This window comes from Herpailurus yagouaroundi, unplaced genomic scaffold (genome assembly GCF_014898765.1).
Source record: "Herpailurus yagouaroundi ecotype Mexico unplaced genomic scaffold, PumYag 166, whole genome shotgun sequence".
Classification (NCBI taxonomy): domain Eukaryota; kingdom Metazoa; phylum Chordata; class Mammalia; order Carnivora; family Felidae; genus Herpailurus; species Herpailurus yagouaroundi.
In genome coordinates this window covers 33,553,675-33,560,255 of record NW_024412407.1, presented here as the reverse complement: position 1 = coordinate 33,560,255, position 6,581 = coordinate 33,553,675, and the positions used below count along the sequence as shown (strand labels likewise).

Sequence of the window (6,581 nt, the reverse complement as noted above, 5' to 3'; positions counted from 1 at the left end):
GAAGAAAGAGAGGAGGAAAGCAGGGAAAAGATTTTAAAGTCCCTCTGTCTATGCAGTTCAACTCAAAGACTCTGGAATTTCATGCGTTGCTTAATTTTAAAAAATTTTACTACTAAAAAGTTATTTGTAACTCATTGGCCTATTTGAATGATATGTAAAGAACAAGGTATTACATGATAATAGGAGGATGAGTCAAAACTTTATTGCTTTGGGAGTGGAACATACCAGGAATTGCTGTAGGCAGAGTGACACAACATATTTTAAGGAACCCGATGGCTGGGAGCCCAGATATGCTACTACCGCTGATGGAATTGCCTAGATGATGTCACCATGGTTTTCAGCTTTAATGGTGCAGAAACTTGATTGTCAGCTAATAAGAGATGACCAATCTCTTGAGGCCTAATTCAATTTAAAAATAAGAGATAGGGGCATCTGGGTGGTTCAGTTGTTTGAGTGTCTGGCTTTGGCTCAGGTCATGATCTCAGTTCATGAGTTCAAGCCCCATGTCAGGCTCTGTGCTGACATCTCAGAACCTGGAGCCTGCTTCAGATTCTGTGTCTCCCTCTCTCTGCCCCTTCCCTGCTCATGCTGTCTCTCTCTGTCTCTTAAAAATAAGCTTTAAAAAAATTAATAAAAAAATAAGAGATAAATTTATAAGCTACAATGTATTCACTAACAATAAGAAATATGAAATTTGCATGAATTGAAATACTCACCCTGTCATGAGTGGTACATTTCCTTCATACAGACATGCTAAATACTTGTCTCCTGGGATCCTGAAATCAGAACAAAAGGAGTTAGCATCTGTCTGGTTCACACAAGCAGCAAGGGAAAAGAAGTCCCTAACCTACAAGGGAAGACAGATCAGGTTTACAGTAGACCTATCCACAGAAACTTGGCAGGCCAGAAAGGAGTCGCAGGATATATTCAATGTGCTGAATCAGAAAAATATGCAGCCAAGAATTCTTTATCCAGCAAGGCTTTCATTCAAAATAGAAGGAGACGTAAAAAGTTTCTCCGACAAACAAAAATTAAAGGAGTTTGTGACCACTAAACCAGCCCTGCAAGAAATTTTAAGGGGGACTCAATGAGGGGAGAAAAAAATGAAAATAAATAAGTAAATAAATAAATACCAAAAGCAACACAGATTAGAAAGGACCAGAGAACACCAGAAACTCCAACTCTACAAGCATCATAATGGCAATAAATTCATATCTTTCACTACTCACTCTAAACGTCAATGGACTCAATGCTCCAATCAAAAGACATAGGGTAACAGAATGGATAAGGAAACAAGATCCATCTATATGCTGTTTACAAGAGACCCACTTTAGTCCTAAAGACACCTTCAGATTGAAAATAAGGGGATGGAGAACCATCTATCATGCTAATGGTCAACAAAAGAAAGCTGGAGTAGCCATACTTATATCAGACAATCTAGACTTGAAAATAAAGACTGTACCAAGAGATGCAGAAGGGCATTATATCATAATCCAAGGGTCTATCCACCAAGAAGACCTAACAATTGTAAATATTTATGTGCCCAAATATATATATATTTAAACACCCAAATATATAAATCAATTAATCACAAACATAAAGAAACTCATCAATAGTAATATCATAATAGTAGGAGACTTCAACACCCCACTCACAGCAATGGACAGATCATCTAATCCAAAAATCAACAAGGAAACAATGGCTTTGAATGACACACTGGATCAGATGGACTTAACAGATATATTCAGAACATTTCATCCTAAAGCAGCAGAATACACTTTCTTCTCCAGTGCACATGGAAGGTTCTCCAGAATAGACCATATACTGGGACACAAATCAGCCTGTACAAAAACACCGAGATCATACCATGCATATTTTCAGATCACAACGCTATGAAACTCGAAATCAACCGCAAGAAAAAATTTCGAAAGGTAACAAATACTTGGAGACTGAAGAACATCCTACTAAAGAATGAATGGGCCAACCAAGAAGTTAAAGAGGAAATTAAGAAGTATATGGAAGTCAATGAAAATGATAACACCACAACCCAAAACCTCTGGGACACAGCAAAGTTGGTCATAAGAGGAAAGTATATAGCAATCCAGGCCTTCCTAAAGAAGGAAGAAAGATCTCAGGTACACAACGTAACCTTACACCTTAAGGAACTGGAAAAAGAACAGCAAATAAAACCGCAAATCAGCAGAAGACAGGAAATAATAAAGATTAGAGCAGAAATTAATGCTATTGAAACCAAAAAAAACAGTAGAACAGATCAATGAAACCAGAAGCCAGTTCTTTGAAAGAATTAACAAAATTGATAAAGCACTAGCCAGTCTGATCAAAAAGAAAAAGGAAAGGACCCAAATAAATAAAATCAAGAATGAAAGAGGAGAGATCACAACCAACACAGCAGAAATAAAAACAATAATAAGAGAATATTATGAACGATTATATGCTAATAAAATGGGCAATCTGGAAGAAATGGACAAATTCCTAGAAACATATACACTACCAAAACTGAAACAGGAAGAAATAGAAAATTTGAACAGACCCATAACTAGTAAGGAAATTGAATTAGTTATCAAAAATCTCCCAAAAAATAGAGTCCAGGGCCAGATAGCTTTCCAGGGAAATTCTGCCGAAGGAATTCTACTTTAAGGAAGTTAACTAACACTATTCTCTTGAAGGTGTTTCAAAAATTAGAAATGGAAGGAAAACTTCCAAACTCTTTCTATGAAGCCAACATTACCTTGATTCTGAAACCAGACAGAGACCCCACTAAAAAGTAGAACTATAGACCAATTTCCCTGATGAATATGGATGCAAAAATCCTCAACAAGATATTAGCCAACCGGATCCAACAATACATTAAAAAAGTTATTCACCATGACCAAGTGGAATTTATACCTGGGATGCAGGGCTGGTTCAATATCTGCAAAACAATTAATGTGATTCATCACATCAGTAAAGAAAGGACAAGAACCACATGATCCTCTCAATAGATGCAGAGAAAACATTTGACAAAATACAGCATCCTTTCTTGATACAAACCCTCAAGAAAGTAGGGAGAGAAGAATCATACCTCGAGATCATAAAAGCCATATATGAATGACCCAATGCTAATATCATCCTCAATGGGGAAAAACTGAGAGCTTTCCCCCTAAGGTCAGGAACAAGATAGGGATGTCCACTCTCATCACTGTTATTCAACATAGTATTGGAAGTCTTAACCTCTGCAATCAGACAACACAAAGAAATAAAAGGCATCCAAATCAGCAAGGAGGAGGTCAAACTTTCACTCTGCACAGAAGACATGATACTCTATATGGAAAACCCAAAAGATTCCATCAAAAAACTGCTAGAATTGATTCATGAATTCAGCAAAGTTGCAGGATATAAAATCAACACACAGAAATTGGTTGCATTCCTATACACCAACAATGAAGCGACAGAAAGAGTAATCAAGGAATCGATCCAATTTACAATTGCACCAAAAACCATAAAATACCTAGGAATAAAACTAACCAAAGAGGTGAAAAATCTATACACTGAAAACTATAGAAAGCTTATGAAAGAAATTGAAGAAGACACAAGAAAAATGGAAAAAGATCCCATGCTCCTGGATAGGAAGAACAAATATTGTTAAAATGTTGATACTACCCAAAGCAATCTACATATTCAATGTAATCCTTATCAAAATAACACCAGAATTCTTCACAGAGCTAGAACAAATAATCCTAAGATTTGTATGGAACCAGAAAAGACCCCAAATAGCCAAAGCAATCTTGAAAAAGAAAACCAAAGCAGGAGGCATCACAATCCCAGACTTTAAACTATACTACAAAGCTGTAATCATCAAGACAGTATGGTACTGGCACAAGAACAGGCACTCAGATCAATGGAACAGAATAGAGAACCCAGAAATGGACCCACAAACGTATGGCCAACTAATCTTTGACAAAGCAGGAAAGAATATCCAATGGAATAAAGACAGTCTCTTCAGCAAGTGGTGCTGGGAAAACTGGACAGCAACATACAGAAGAATGAACCTGGACCACTCTCTTACACCATACACAAAATAAACTCAAAATGGATGAAAGACCTAAATGTAAGACAGGAAGCCATCAAAATCCTCGAGGAGAAAGCAGGCAAAAACCTCTTTGACCTTGGCCACAGCAACTTCTTACTCAACACGTCTCTGGAGGCAAGAGATACAAAAGCAAAAATCTACTGGAACCTCATCAAAATAAAAAGCTTCTGCACAGCAAAGGAAACAATCAGCAAAACTAAAAGGCAACTGACAGAATGGGAGAAGATATTTTCAAATGACATATCAGATAAAGGGTTAGTTTCCAAAATCTATAAAGAACTTATCAAACTCAACACCCAAAAAACAAATAATCCAGTGAAGAAATGAACAAAAACATAAATAGACAATTCTCCAAGGAAGACATCCAGATAGCCAACCAACACATGAAAAAATGCTCAACATCACTCATCATCAGGAAAATACAAATCAAAACCACAATGAGATACCACCTCACCCCTGTCAGAATGGCTAACATTAACAACTCAGGCAACAACAGATGTTGGCAAGGATGTGGAGAAAGAGATCTCTTTTGCATTGTTGGTGGCAATGCAAGCTGGTGCAGACACTCTGGAAAATAGTATGGAGTTTCCTCAAAAAACTAAAAATAGAACTACCCCACAACCCAGGAATTGCACTACTAGGCATTTATCCACAGGAAACAGGCGTGCTGTTTTGAAGGGACACATGTACCCCCATGTTTATAGCAGCACTATCAACAATAGCCAAAGTATGGAAAGAGCCCAAATGTCCACTGATGGATGAATGGATAAAGAAGATGTGGTATATATGATATGTACAATGGAGTATTACTCGGCAATCAAAAAGAATGAAATCTTGCCATTTGCAACTACATGGATGGAACTGGAGGGTATTATGTTAAGTGAAATTTGTCAATCAAAGGCAAAAATCATATGAACTCACTCATATGAGGACTTTAAGAGACAAAAGAGATGAACATAAGGGAAGGGAAACAAAAATAATATAAAAACAGGGAGGGGGACAAAACAGAAGAGACTCATAAATATGGGGAACAAACAGAGGTTTACTGGAAAGGTTGTGGGAGGGGGGATGGGTAAAGGGCACCTTAATGGGTAAGGGGCACTAAGGAATCTACTCCTGAAATCATTGTTGCACTATATGCTAACTAATTTGGATGTAAATTTTAAAAAATTAAAAATTAAAAATAATAAAAAAATAAAAAACAAAAGAAGAAAAGAATAAACATTTAAAAATTAATAAAACATAAGAGATAAATTTATAAGCTACAATGCATTCACTAACAATAAGAAATATGAAATTTGCACGAACTGAAATACTCACCCTGTCATGAGTGGTACATTTCCTTCATACAGACATGCTAAATACTTGTCTCCTGAGATCCTGAAATCAGAACAAAAGGAGTTAGCTAGTGGGCACCTGTCTGGTTCACATAAGGGTCTGAGCAACATGAGCTCAATTTCCTGTTCTGATTGTTCAAAAACTTAGTCTATTTGGTTTCATATATTCAAAAATTCTTACTGTTGGTTATTTGAAAGATGAGATCTGGACACAGAAGCAGGTCTTAGGCTGATAAGTGTGTGGTGAGAATGCATTCTGGAATAGGCACAAACAGCGCATATTCAGGCAGTGCCATGAACTGAAGTCATGCTAAGGCTTCAGGGGAAAGAAATTACCATGGGAGAGCACATGTGCTAAATAATCAGTGCACTATTGGGGCACCTGGGTGGTTCAGTTGGTTAACATCCCACTCTTGACTTCAGCTCAGGTCACGATCCCACGGTCGGTTTGTGAGTTTGAGCCCCATATCAGGCTCTGCACTGGCAGTGTGGAGCCTGCTTGGGATTCTTTCTCTCTCTCTCTCTCTCTCTCTCTCCTCTCTCTCTCTCTCTCTCTCTCTCTCTCTGCGCCTTCCCAGTTCATGCTCTCTTTGTCTCTCAAAATAAATAAATAAACATTTAAATAAATAAATAAATAAATAAATAGTGCACTGTGGCTATGAGAGTGGAATATCTCTGAATCTGTGAGAACCAGATAAATTATATTAACATAAATTCAGAGTATTATTCATATTATCCACTTACGTAAAATAATTAGGTATATATGCATAGAAACAAGGTATTAAAGTATACATAAAACATTATGAGTGGCTTTCCTATATAAAGAAACTTCTATGGAAACATGAGTGTTCTTTCTTTTCTTTGTGCCTTATCTATGATTTCAAAATTATCCCAAACAATGATGAGCTACTTATGCAATCAGGTAGCTACTACCTTATTGATAGAAAAAGTTAATTAAAAATTAGTTAGAATTAGTTATAAAATTCATTAAAAATTAGTTAGAAAAAAGACTGAAGGTCTTCCATACTGCCTAGAACAACAGTTATTGGTATAGCTTGGATGACATTTGATATCAACAAGTTAAGACCACAGGAAACACTGTGGAGGAGAGTGGAAAGGGGGACCACTCAGAAGAGTATAAGAAGGGCAATGGT

General features: G+C 36.8%; 1 long non-coding RNA gene across 1 annotated transcript in view; it reads right to left on the bottom strand.

Moving 5' to 3' along the window:
• Positions 1-713: 713 nt before the first annotated feature.
• Positions 714-6,581, bottom strand: part of LOC121038891 (uncharacterized) — a 32,630-nt gene continuing 26,762 nt past the window's right edge. Inside the window, exons 6-7 of the long non-coding RNA XR_005794554.1 lie at positions 5,411-5,470; positions 714-776 (exon numbers count right to left, since the gene is read on the bottom strand). This is a non-coding gene — a long non-coding RNA (uncharacterized LOC121038891). The remainder of the gene's footprint in view (positions 777-5,410; positions 5,471-6,581) is intronic.